Source organism: Myiozetetes cayanensis, unplaced genomic scaffold (assembly GCF_022539395.1).
Source record: "Myiozetetes cayanensis isolate MyiCay16 unplaced genomic scaffold, myiCay2020 scf17, whole genome shotgun sequence".
Classification (NCBI taxonomy): domain Eukaryota; kingdom Metazoa; phylum Chordata; class Aves; order Passeriformes; family Tyrannidae; genus Myiozetetes; species Myiozetetes cayanensis.
Window position 1 is genome coordinate 6,048,807 of NW_026087378.1, and position 13,159 is coordinate 6,061,965.

The 13,159-nt window shown below is 46.1% G+C and overlaps 1 protein-coding gene and 1 long non-coding RNA gene across 9 annotated transcripts in view; one reads left to right on the forward strand and one right to left on the reverse strand.

The window, feature by feature from the left end:
• The window catches only part of LOC126638554 (uncharacterized), a 1,011,613-nt gene that overhangs the window by 114,765 nt on the left and 883,689 nt on the right, over positions 1 to 13,159 (reverse strand). Inside the window, exon 1 of one of the 8 annotated variants that reach the window (XR_007628621.1) lies at positions 2,098 to 2,118. The exons of the other annotated variants lie outside the window; for them this stretch is intronic. This is a non-coding gene — a long non-coding RNA (uncharacterized LOC126638554). Of the gene's footprint in view, positions 1 to 2,097; positions 2,119 to 13,159 lie in introns of those variants that run through there. 8 annotated transcript variants of the gene reach the window in all.
• Positions 5,246 to 13,159, forward strand: part of UBTD2 (ubiquitin domain containing 2) — a 48,386-nt gene continuing 40,472 nt past the window's right edge. Inside the window, exon 1 of the mRNA XM_050312516.1 lies at positions 5,246 to 5,366. The gene's annotated coding sequence lies outside the window, so the exon portion shown is untranslated. The remainder of the gene's footprint in view (positions 5,367 to 13,159) is intronic.

Sequence of the window (13,159 nt, forward strand, 5' to 3'; positions counted from 1 at the left end):
CCGGCTCAGTGACCCAGCAGCTCTAAACCAGCTCCTGCCGCAGCGGAGCAGGACCTGCATCCACGTGTGCTGCCTTTGTCCCACTGCCACTCATCCTCTTCATTATTTAGCACGCTGATACACGACACTCCTGCACCCACCCAAGCAGAGAATCAATTCAAATGCAGCTGTAAGAGGAGAACTTGTCCACAAACAGCAGGTTGTAACGAGATAAGGTTCTCAATGCTTCTTCCATCGCAGCCGAGTAGCAAGAGCTGGGCTTCGCGTGCTTCAAAGCACTGCTCCATTTTGGAAATGTCAATCCAGCACTGTAACAATAACAGCGGGATGTGAGTGACTGCTGGGCTGCAATGTCACCGGCATAATAATAATTATTTTTAAAAATCACTTAAAATGTGCCATTCATTGCAGTGTTTTGCTGTGCAATCAGGAAGGTCACCACAGGAGGGAAGCAGTGGTTCACTTTTGTTTCTTTAGCAGTCAAGGTTAATTAATTTTTTTTTTTTTTCAAAATGTGTATTTTGACCATTAGCAAATCCTCCCTGATGTGACAAAGCAATAAATCATAGAATCATATAATGGCCTGGGTTGGGGGGGAACTTAAAGGTCATCTTGTTCCAATACCCCTGCCATGAGCAGAGACACCTTCCACTAGACCATGTTGATCCAAGCCCCCTCCAAACAGGGTGTCCTGCAGCAGAATCCACCACCCCTAGAGATTCCTACCAGCACCTCTGATGCTGCACATTAAATAGCAATTTTTAGCCTTTTCAGTGACCCTTTTTCTACAGCAATTGAAGATCAAAACTACAGAGCTCTGCAGAAACACATAAAAGCGAGAGGAAGCATCACTGTTCCCTCTGATATTAACAGAGACGAGATAAAGAACCTGCCAAAGTAGTCCACAGGAGTAGGTATGGGGCTTTGCAGAGGTCAGGAGAGAAGCATAACATTGTTCTCCACAGCAATATTCTCTCCAGCTGATGGAAATTCCCTCAGAAGCTCAAACTTCCCATCCCAGCATTTCCTGCAGAAGAGGTGGGTGCCAAGGCATTCGGAGCAATGTGTTTGGGCTCCTGGAGATGTGCTGAAGGACACACACTACCAGAGGGCACAGGGAGGCACAAGCAGGACTTGGCAGACGCTAATTCTCTTCATAGTTGGCCAGCTCCTGATGTCTGATGGGTTCCTCAGCCACAGGGATTCCTCTGTGTAGTAGAATTCTTTCCCTTGGTCATTCCAGGAAAACAAACTCTGCCCGCCCAGTTTAACATAATTTTGACACAGCACTGTGGTGGTGGAGATGGATACCAGTCGCTTTGGTATGGCTTTTTAGGGGATGGATTATATTAGCTTGGAATCAGGCTAAAATTTGCTGTTGGAAATTCTGGAATGGGAGCCAGCATTCCTCAAAACCGCATCTAAACAGAAGTACTGTGCATCATATGGAGTCAGGGAAACCTCCATCATGTCGCCTTTGAAAATGAGGCTGCAGCCTCATTAGCTTTCAGGAAGAGCCATGTGGAAGTAAATCTGAAAATAGCAACTTGCTACATTTCTTCAGATTCTCTGAGGAGGAAGATCAGTGGTTGGACTCCACGGTTCTTTCCTGCTTCTGCTTCCTGTGGGACTTTCGGCAAATAACCTCATCAGTCATGTCTCTCTTTCCCATCTGTCAAAAGGAGGATGAAAGAGATCTGAGAAGACTTTCACTTAAAAGGTGAAGACTTTGATACTATGGCCCTGGGTAGCACTGATAAAAATCAAAATGTTGATGCCTGAGACAGAAGTTTCAGTGCTGATGCAATTTGTCAGCATCTCATACTTGTTCCCACACAAAGCTGACTCATCAGAGAACAGAGATTGATCACACTGTATCATCATGTGATGGCAAAACCCACCACCATTGACTGAGAGCAAGCAGTGAGATCCCAGTTGGAGAGAAAAACTAGTGAAGGATATAAAATATTTTAATATATAGGAGTATACAGGAAATAATACTGACAATCATAGAACATAAAATATCCTGGGTTCAAAGGGATTTTAAGGATCATATAGTTCTAACTCCCTGTCCACTAGAAGGAGGGACAGGGACACCTTCCACTAGACCAGGTTGCTCCTAGCCCTGTTCCAACCTGGACTTGAAGACTTCCAGGGATGGGGCAGCCACAGCTTCTCTGGGCAACCTGTGCCAGGGCCTCACCAGCTTCACAATAAAGAGTTTCTTCCTGATACCTAAACCTACTCTATGTCAGTTTGAAGTCATTTCCCCTTGTCCTGTCACTCCAGGCCTTTGGAAATAGCCTCTCTCCATCCTTCTTGCAGTATCCCTTCAGGTACTGGAGGGCCACAATCAGGTCACCCCAAAGCCTTCTCTTTTCCAGGCTGAAAAATCCTAATTCTCTCAGCCTTTCCTTGTGGGAAAGGTGCTACATCCCTCTAATCAACTTGCTGGCCTCCCCTGGACTTGCTCCAATATAATGTACATGGGGATCTACTGCTGCATTCCTTGGCCAAAAACCCCATTGTTCTGGTGCTCCCAGTACAACACACAGTTCAGCAGGATTTGTGCCAAAAGAAAATCCTTCAGCTGTTGGCAATTTAGGGTTTGTTGCCCTCAAATAATCATTTCCAACCATATAGGGCAGTGGTACCTATATGAAATAGTCAACTCATTACACCATTAATCTGTGAAAAGGCACTTTTGATGTACAGTGTTTTACATCTCATGCACTGCAGGCAGTTAGCAAGTAATAAAGAGTAAGAATTAATTAATCCTGGCCGTACTCCCAAGAGATGTGTAGACAAACTCTAATCTACCAATAGAAATAGAGCAGCTGAGCTTATGTGTCTTGTCCTAGGTCACAGCGAGTGTCTGGAGAAGAGCTAAGATTGGAGGGCAGAAATTGTGCTTGCCTCCTGTGAAACTTATTTTGAGGAGGAACATAACCTTCAAAATAAATTATCCATTTAGAAAAAGTCTCAGTTTGCTGTTGCTACTTTATTAGTACATTGCAAGTGCCTCCTGATTCACAGGGTAAATATTGACTTTGGCCCATCTTGAGCGTTCATATACACATAGATACACACATATGTACTATATACGCTGTGTGTGAGAGCAAGGAGGTATCTAATGAAAGAGTTCAGTACCAAACACGCAGAAAAACAAGCACTGATGTGTTATTCCAAGGCTCCACGAGCAGACTGCTGTCTCGGTGGGGACATACTTTCCCACGCCGGCCCGCGGTCCTGCAGCCACCCTATTATGGAACAGAGTCACGTTGTATCAACTCACACACACCCCCTTCGCCTCACAGATGGGCATTTTTGGGATCTCACTGGGCAGCATGCTGTCCAGAAGCCCTCCCAGTACGCAACCCAAGGGCCTCACTGCAATCCATGATTTCCCTGCAGAGTTGCTGAACTCTGATGATGATATACTCACATCAGCACCTACTCCTAGGAAAATTTGTAAACATACTAAACCATCTTCCGTGTTTCTACATTTTGTAACAAATTACATTCAGTCTCACCCAATACATATATGATGTATCTCTGGCATTGGAAGGGGCTGCCCAGGGAGGTGGTGGAGTCACCATCCCTGGAGATGTTTGACGAATGGTGGGATGTGGCAGTCAGTGCTCTGATCCAGTTGACAAGGTGGGGATCGGTCACAGGTTGATCTTGGAGCTCTTTTCCAACCTCAATGATTCTGTGATTCTATGATATCTTTTATTACACCTGTGTATATTCAGGCAAACCCCCATGTGGCTTTCAGATAAAATCTGAAAAGAAAACAACTGAGCTCTGTGTGTTTCATTTATCTGGTCTAAATGTCTGCACAGACAAGGAATTTTTGCATTTCTTGTAATTAGTGGTCCTGAGTTCAAACTCTAATAATCATTCTTTAGACTTTCTTACCACTCCTGACCTCCCCATTTGGACCCAATAAAGCAGATGAGCTCTGCGCTTTTTTGTTCTCAGATGACAAAGTGCTCGGCATTTGGCACTCAGCTTATCTCATACATTTGGGATTTTAATTATCAACACAAGAGCCTTCCCAAAGGCTGGCTGGGCTTTTGGTATGAAGATTATGTAGGGAAATTAATGGTAGAGAAACGGCTTTGTCCATCCGTTCTTTTCACCACAGTGACTATAAACTCCACAAACAGCTATGCTATTTTAAGTCTAAAAAAAACCATTTGCAATGTCATCTTTATGGAGGAAAAATATGCTCAGCTTGAGTTTTGTTTTCTGCTGCTCTGTGTATCAGAACATTAAACTGCTGCATATAGCAGAGCGTGTGGGGAACCCAGAGCACAGTCTGTTACCATGCTTTATTTTTTGCACTGTCTGCTTCCATTTTTCAATGTTCTGACTTATTGCTGATCGTTTCAAGGAGCTACAGTGCATCTGATAGTGTACGAACCATAACTCCCTGATCCCACAGCGGGATTGCTACTGAAATCAGATAACCCAGCTAGGCATTAAGTGCATAAAAGTCAAATCCTTCTTCTCAGAGAACTGAAGTCTGTTTGGTCAGATTGACCAAGAAGCACTGATTTTGCTAAATTTTTATTTTAAAGGGACAATCTGAGAGCACAGAGGTGGTTGGATGATTAGTAGGACAGAGGTTTATCTCTGAGTGTGTGCAGACTTTCTCTTCATGTGCAGACACAAACCATAGAATCATTGAATGGTTTGGGTTGGAAGGGACCCTAAAGCTCATCTTGCTGCAACCCCCTGCCACGGGCAGGGACACCTTCCAGTAGACCAGGTTGCTCAGAGCTCCATCCAACCTGGCCTTGAACACTTCGAGGGATGGGGCACAAACACTTCCAGGGATGGGGCACACTTCCAGGGATGGGACAAACAGCACAGGAAAGCAGGGGGAAAGCCGTAGGTTGCACTCTAAGAAGGAAATAAACACATCTCGGAAATAAACCCACGGACCCAGTGACCCGGCCTCGCCGACCCCCGCACCCCGCGGGTGGTCCCGCATCCCGCCGACGCTGCCGGGCGGGGGTTGGTGCCGGTGCCGGTGCCGGTGCGATGGCGATGGCGATGCCGGTGCGATGCCGATGCCGATGCCGGTGCCGGTGCCCACGCCGGCGCGGGTGCCGGGGCGGGCCCGCGGGCCGCAGGCGGGGCCGGGCGGCGGGCGGAGGCCGCGCCTCGGGGGCGGTGTTGCCGAGCGGGGAGGCGGCTCCGCAGCCATCGCGCCTGCCCGGCCGGCGGCGGAGATCGGTGCAGGGGAGGGGGGCGGGGGGCGGCTCGGCGGCGGGTCTGCGGGCCCCATGGGCGGTGTGTGGGCTCCCACCACGACTCCTCGGGCAGCCTCAACGAGAACTCGGACGGCACCGGAGGTGAGCGCCGGGGCTGGGCTTGGGGGGGGCCCCGCGGGGGGACCCCGGGGCGGGCGCTGCGGGCCGGGGCCTGCGGCGGGCGGGGGAGACGCGCTGCCTTCGCCGGCCTCGGGGCGCCGCGTCCGGCCGCCCCCCCTGCTTCTCCCCCTGCTTTTCCTCCAGCTGCTCCCCCGGCTGCTCCCCCGGCGCCCGAACTTTCCCGGGGCGACGGGGCCGTGCAGGAGCTCGGCGGGATGGCCCCGACGGGCAGAGCCCCCACCCCGCACCCACGGCCCCGACCGGTCGGGGGCTCTGCCGGGGGACATTCAGGGTCGGGGGATCAGTGTCGGGGCGTCGGGAGGGCTGTGTCGGTGGTCAGTGCTGGGGGAGCAGTGCCCGGGCTCCACGGCGCGGCCCCGGGACAAGCGGCTGGCGAAATAAAGACAGGCTGGGGAGAGGGCCTGCCTGGGGCTCCTAAAGTTTGTTTTCCTTGGGCTCAGCGCCTTGTGGTGTGCGGAAAACGATTCTTCGTTTCACTTAGATCCTGGCGCTGCTGCGGGTTTGGGGTTTGTTTTCCTTTTCATTCTCGCCGAGGAGGATGGATGCTTTCCTCCAGCCTAAGTCTCCCATGCTAAGTGATCGATTTCCACCGACTTGAAGTGCTGGAGCAGCACCCATGTGCAAGTGCACACCTACTTAGGGAGCAAAGCCTGTGTGGGAACGCTGCTGCAGTGTGAGAGGCCTTTACCCTCATATTTTTCTCTACCTAAATGCCCGAATGATTGCTTTTTCTACGTTTGTAGGTTTGTGAACCCCTGATGTTCTCCAGCTGAGCTGTATATGCTTTATAGTCATTTAAAGTCAGCCTACCAACAGGACACTTGACTTATAAGTAGTCCTTACACGTGCAGGGTCCACAGATTTCAGGATGAAAATTGCTGACATAGGGCTGTGTTTTCCCTTGTGCCTTAAGGGATATTATTTATCAGTCTGTTTTTATTTCGGATGTCCCAGCTGATGGGTGTTCTGTTATATCAGTGACTTTGCTGTCATTCCATTATGTAAAAAAATGCAGCACTCACAATTGTATCTGAAACAATCATCTGCTGATTAATGCCAGATACAGAGTTCATAGAAATACCAGTAAGTCCAGCTGCTAAGAACTGTGTGGGATTTCACAGAATCACAGAATAGTTGGTGCTGGGAGGGACCTCTGGAAATTATGCAGTCCAACCCCCTGCCAAGGCAGGGTCACCTGGAGAGGATGACACAGAAATGTGTCCAGGTGGGTTTGGAATTTCTCCAGAGAGGGAGACTCCACGACCTCCCTTGAATTTAATCACATCATTGTCATTCAAAGGAATATTATAGCTTTGACTAGTATGAGTCTTCTTTTCTCTATTAGAAAAAAAGGGGAAGAAGGGAGTTACCTAGAATGCATCTGTACTAAGCAGACTAAACAACTAGTAAAAAATCACAGAAGTGTTGTGTGGAATGGATCAGTCAAAGAGAGAGTGGCAGGAATCGTCACATACCCAAAAAATCTTGAGGGGAAAAATAGCATTAAAAGCTCTGCTGATGTTTGTCCTGAGATCTGCTTTGGTAGCCAGGTGTTATGTGGTGAGATCATGTCACAGAAATAGCCTCAGTTTAATTTCCTCGCCCTTGTCTTGCCTGTGGTATCGAATGAATGAGATGGGGAAAAAGAACCATTATCAGAGTTTGACTGATATGGTGAAACAGTCAGATTACACACCCAGTAGCAGCACATGAGGTGGGCAGTCTCTGTCCAGGTTGTGCACACAATACTGTCCCGGGAGGACTTGCTGGGAGTGCGTTCCTGCGTGGCGCTTCGGTGGCACAGCCCACTGCTGCTCTGGGGTTAAATAACCCATTGTGCTTGGTGCATTACAACAGCAGCTGGGGTTTCAAGATGTAAGAGATGTGAAATGCGTGTCAGCTGGCTCGTGTTGATTCATGCTCTAAGGATAATGTTCCTTAAGGTTGTCTCGCTGAAGTGAGAAGCGATGAAATTTCAGTTGAATTATGAGCTTCTTAGGACTGTCTTAAACAATCAGCTACAGTGTGCAATAGCCTGTTTTGTAACGTTACGTATCTGTTCCTGCCTCTCCACAAGAAAAAAAGGGGGGTTAGGTTAAACTGAAAGAACCTCAGAATATCTTCTATAAATCTGACTCCCCAGATGTCAAAGTCCAGCCTGCACGAATTCTGAGCTTTATGAATTCTGCAAACATGTCCACACCAAGTATGAAATCTGACTTGCCCTCTCAAGGGAGCTTCTGTCTTAAGGCATCAGCAAGTGAGCCAGCTGAAGCTCAAGTGAATGTGATTTGGAGACTAGACCTGTGCAGAAAGATGACTTATTCCTGCTCCCCAAATAAGGCTCATTTCCTCCAGCTCTGGGGCTGTGACCTTACCTGGTGTTTTCGCTTTCAGATTGCTGTCAATGAGCAGGGCCAGAATATTTATAAATCCTAGGAAGGTGTTTTGGAACAGAAACATCGCGGTTCTAACCACAGCACTGCTGATGACTGACTTATTTTGTGGTGGGCTTTGTCTTTTCCCAGAAAGGAAAAGCTTCCTGGAGAATTACGAGTGGTCAGGAGATTGATTAGACAGTAGTAGCACTGTGTGATGCTGTGTGAAAGTGGGAGCCAAATCTCAAGTCTGATTCATCCCGGTCTCGATCTATTGCAGTGCTGTGGGGAGTGGAGAAATCGTGCTCAATTGTATCACTGGAGTTGAGATGAGGATTTGTCACATCCCTGTATTCTCCTCAGCCTTTTTGTCAATCGCCGGCACTTCCCGTTACTTCTCCGCTACTCAGCGGAGCTGACGGTGTGTCCTGGCCACGTGTGCTTTCTTTGTTTCTTACTATGGGTATTTTTCAAGGTCAAGATGCTTGTGTGTATCCGGAGAGCTGATGTATATCCTCAGGTGTGTCTCCATGTGTGAGATTGAGCTAATCAAAAATACCAGCCTATTACGTGTTTCTGTTTGCATTGACAGAAGCAGGAAGAGTCTGTTCCTTACCAAGAATTTAACAGATGCTGCTCTGCCCATCCTGCTGGAAATGAAATGGTCTTTGCAGATTGGTACCAGCTGTTTCATTATCGCTGCTCTTTTTAGCAAGTTTTCGTTTCAACAGAATATTGCTTGTCATAGATAGGAAAAAGTTCCTGTCTGGTTGCTCAGTGTGTTATAGCCCAGCCAAATTGTGATGGGTGTCCTGGATGGTGACATGGATTTATTGGGGATTCATTAAAGGAGATACAAAGAAGAATGAAAGATGATCATTAAATGGTTTGTAGACATGGGTTTTCCCCACTTCATATCTTTAGCTCAGCTGTCTCCCACCTGATATTCCTGGCTTTCAGGAGCCAAGCACCACATCTCTTCTTGCCCTGTCGAAGGTGACTGAGTTCCTGCAGGATGGTAAGACCAGGCAAGTGGCTGTTCTCCAGTCACTTCCAGATTATGTGACTTCTTCAGTTGTGTGTTCAGAACAGCTTTGGGTTTGGAGTTAACTGCTGGAAAACTCTGCACTTGTGTTGGTACATAAGGTTTAACAGCTTATCAGGTGTATTCAGTTTAGCAAAATCAGGATTGCCAGCTTCCATCCCCACAGGCAAGTGCTTTCTGGAGGGCTCTTCCTCAATTTCTTTTCCTTCTTCCAAGGGGACCAGTGAGAAGGAAAAGGAGGAGCCTGTTCATTCTCTCCTGGCAAACTCTTACCCCTATTAGAAGTTGCATATTACTTTGTCTTGCTTGTTAAAGTTCAGTGAGACAGTTATTTGTGTGGAATAAGGAAAGAGCAGGAAATACAGTGTCTAGAAGCATGGGCATGACAAGTCATTACAGATTAGGCCTTTTGGCTGCAGCTGTCTGATTGCTGCTGCGCTCTCCTTGACACGATGTTCGCCTGCCTGCTGGAGTTCTTATCGCCCTTCTTTGTTATAAAAGACATTGATTCTGTTTGAAATTTGTCTTCTTTACTGCTGCCCCTATCACCCAGCAGTGATAATAGGAACAAGTGGAAATAGGGCTGCATGTTTGATTGACGTGCTAGAAGAGGAGATTATTAAAAATATCAATTCCTCCTGCAGCGTTTGATGCAGTGCTGGAGCTTCATTAACTTTGAGAAAGCCAAATATTGTGCTCAACCTCTGCTCTCAGTAACTGGACAACAGTTTCTTAAATATTTTCTTTAGAGTGCTGTGCAGTGCTGCATATCACATGTCTAATTTGACGTTACAATAACTGCTTTCATGGTGCTTCTATGGAAGACTGACCAAGGGAATTTGCATATTAAGTAGTGAGATTTGTTGTTCACAATTGGACTAATACAGTAGGGCTCTGCTTGGACTGCAAGGGGGGGGTTAAACAAGCATCTCATGACTGAGTAGTTAATGGCATTTGGTGCCTCCCCTTTGTATTGGAGCTTACAAAAAGTCTCCCACTTGTAGACTGATTTTGCAGTGTGTTGTAGCTGTTGGGTGCAAGCTGTGATGATGTGTTCCTGAACACAGCACCTGGCTTGGGTTTCATTACCATCTAAAGAAGGCAGCTCTAGACTTCAAGTAGTTCCTACTGGTTCATAATTCAACCCTGAATTATGGTGCTGAATATGATTTGGCAAAAGTAAAATTAAATCAGAGCTGGTGTTAGCTGTTAGGTCTTAGTGTGTGGTGTTTTCTGTTGTTTGTTGAGTGAGATTTTTAAATGGAATAATAAAAAAACCTCAGCATGGCTCTTAAACTTGTTTCAAATCCTTCATGCTCTATCCCTGGATGTATTTAAAGGGTGTAGAGATGTAGCACTTGGGGACATGGTTTAGAGGTGGACTTGGCAGTGCTTGGTTAATGTTGGACTCAGTGATCTTGAAGGTCTTTTCCAACCTAAACGAGTCTGTGATTACCACAAGAATACGTGTGTTTCTAACAGGGCTTTGTAGTAAAAGTAACCTTTAATGACTCCTTTTGCTGATGGCTGGGACCCACAACCTTCTTGGGATTATTAGGATCTGTGATTCTTGTGCTGAGAACGCCTGATAGTTCAGTGCCAAGTATTTTTCTGCTGGAATATCACTTTGATGGTATGACACTTTTCATTTGTAAACTAATAGACTTTGTTTTGTTTTTCAGGTGATAACAAGTCACTCTCAGAAAATGAAATAAGGTGTTATTTCTGCTGTTAATAAGGGCTGGCAAACGCAGCTGCTTGGTTTCCTTTTTGGCGTTGTTCCTCCATGTAATTGTTTGTTTGCTTTCTAGATGAAGTGATTTGTTTTACTTTCTCTGTTTGGGATTTTAGTGCTGAAAGCGACAACGTCCTCCCTCACTGAATGTTAAATATAATAAATTGAAAATTCATTGTGCTTTGGAGATTTTTGACAAATGGAAAATATTATTAGTTGCCAGTTTGAATAAACTCTAAAAAGCAGCGATCCACTCTTATTCCAGCAAGTAATATGATAGCTATTATTTTTCATGTGAATTGTTGAATAATATAATTCATGAGTCACAAATTAAAATACAGTTGAAGCCTGAAATAAAGATTTGCCTTATAGTTAAGTCTTGCAAATTCCTTTGAGTCTTCTTACAGGTACAAAGGGTCAAGTTGGCCATAGCTGCTCTGATTACCCAGCTCTTCTAAAAAAAGAAAGAGTATAAATATGTTGAAAACTTGTGGCCAAATGACCATGATTCAGAAGTGAATGTAACTGCTCCTTTATCAGCAAAAAGGACTGTGATACTTACAGGGTGTGATGTAACAAGTGCTTTCATCCTGTCTTGTAGACAGACACTGTGTATAAATGTCTGTTACATTTTTAAGCAAATTGTTTCCAAGTTGCCACCTTGGCTTCACTGCCTTAAAATTCAGGCTTCTTTGTTGTGTTACTTCAGTTGTGTTTTTCCTCTTAATCTTTGGGGGTTTTAATTTTTTTTTTTTTTCTCCCAAAATCGCTTATGCCTGCTATAGGAAAGTGTGCTGGGCTGGCTGGTAGGTGCTCTGTGATCCTTCCAACTGTCTCACCAGATTCAAAATGACTTTTTGAGGGTGGCTGGTGAGAGATGTCCATCCTCTCCTGCAGAGAAGCCAGATCCCAGTGTGTCCATATCCATGCAGCATGGCTTTTCCATCTTCTGCTCTGAAAGGAAATGTGGGAAGGGCTTGATTTTTCTTCCCATGGGCTATTCTCTGAGAAGAGGCACAGCTGAATTTGTGGCCATGAGGTTTTTACCTTCCCAGAGCTGGTGGCATCCATGTCTGGGGAAGGAAAGAGCATTTCTAGGGAGGAGTTGTGCCACCCAGCAGGCAGCATGAAGTAGGGAAGTCTGTGTATGGCATCCTTTGGGCACGTAGTGCCCAACCAGCAGGTTAAAGGCAGGAGCTGTTGGCAGTTTAAAGGCAGGAGCTGGAAGCTCTGTAGGACTCTTCTTTCTTTTGCAAGAGTCACATTATGAAATTGAGCCTTTCCAAACCTTCCTAATTCTAGTTTGGAAAGCTGCTCCATTTAGACACCTGTAGTCATCATAATTGCAGACAAAACAGAACAAGTAGGCACATGAGGTGGTTCTCAAGGATGTCTTGCCAATTTGAGGGTATAAAGGTGCTGACCGTGGATACTCTGCAATGGGTATGGTGAGTTTTTGAGGCATCTGCTTGTTCTGGTTACTGAAAACTTCCAGGCTCTGTTTGCTCAGTGCTGCCTTTGGTGTTTGTACTGCAGGTTGGCTGGGCTGGTGAATCCACACATGAGTGTGGGAATGTGCCTGTGCCACGGCTGCTGGTCCCACTGGTGATGGGCTGGTGCCTGGCATTACTTGGCAGGGGAGCATGGCAAGAGCAGTGAGCTCAATTACCCAAAATCAGAAGGGAAAGGCACGGAATGACCTGTTGTGTGAAGCAAGTGGAGTGCAAGGAAGAATAAAAGAGCTGGAGTCAGTAACCTGGTTTCTGACTGTGGAACGAAACACTCGGTTTGCACTCAGAGGTTTTCAGTTACAGTTTAATCTGCTGCCTGTGTGTTGTCTGGCGGGCACCTAAGGTTTGAAGAAAGAGAGATGTTCCACTACTTGAGAAGCAACTAAAGCACAGGGTTTTTTGGGGATTTTTTTGGTTGAATGGTTGGTTTATTTTCTTGGGTTTTAAGAACACAAAAAGATTTCTCCTCACACGGTGATTGTGTGTTTCCATTGTGAAAAGTGCAGAATCTAATTTGTTGTTTCATAGTGAATTATCAAGAGTGATAGATCCAAACCTTGGTGCCTCATGCATCCCAAAGCAGCATGAGTGCTCACTGCACCATTGAGGTGAAAACACCTATAGCACAGAATGTCACTTGATATTGCACTGTTTGACCTGTGTGCAGAAAGATGTCTATTGTGGTTTATTTAAGGTTCAGCTGGAACCTGAATTTTCCCTGTGCTGCCCCTGGGCTGATCTCACAGCTATTAGCCAGGGAGTAGCTTTGTCTCTTGGCACACTCAGATTGGTGCAAGTGAGAGGTGGACAAAAGACGGGGCAGTGCAAAATGTGTGTAAAGCATTTTTGTTCTGTCTCCTACCTTAGAAGTAAATTAAAAAGTCTCTTAAATGTTGAATGGGTCTGAAGTTTCCCTAGACTAACTTAAATATTTAAAATGACATAAGTAGCTTGTCATCCTGAGACTTCCCAGCACTGAGAAATGCAAGGGCACTGCAGGTTCTGCAGGTAATAAGCGCATGAGCAATTATTGGATGCTATCAATTTGCAGGAGCTATTCTACATCCAGTTGACCTATTAGGCCT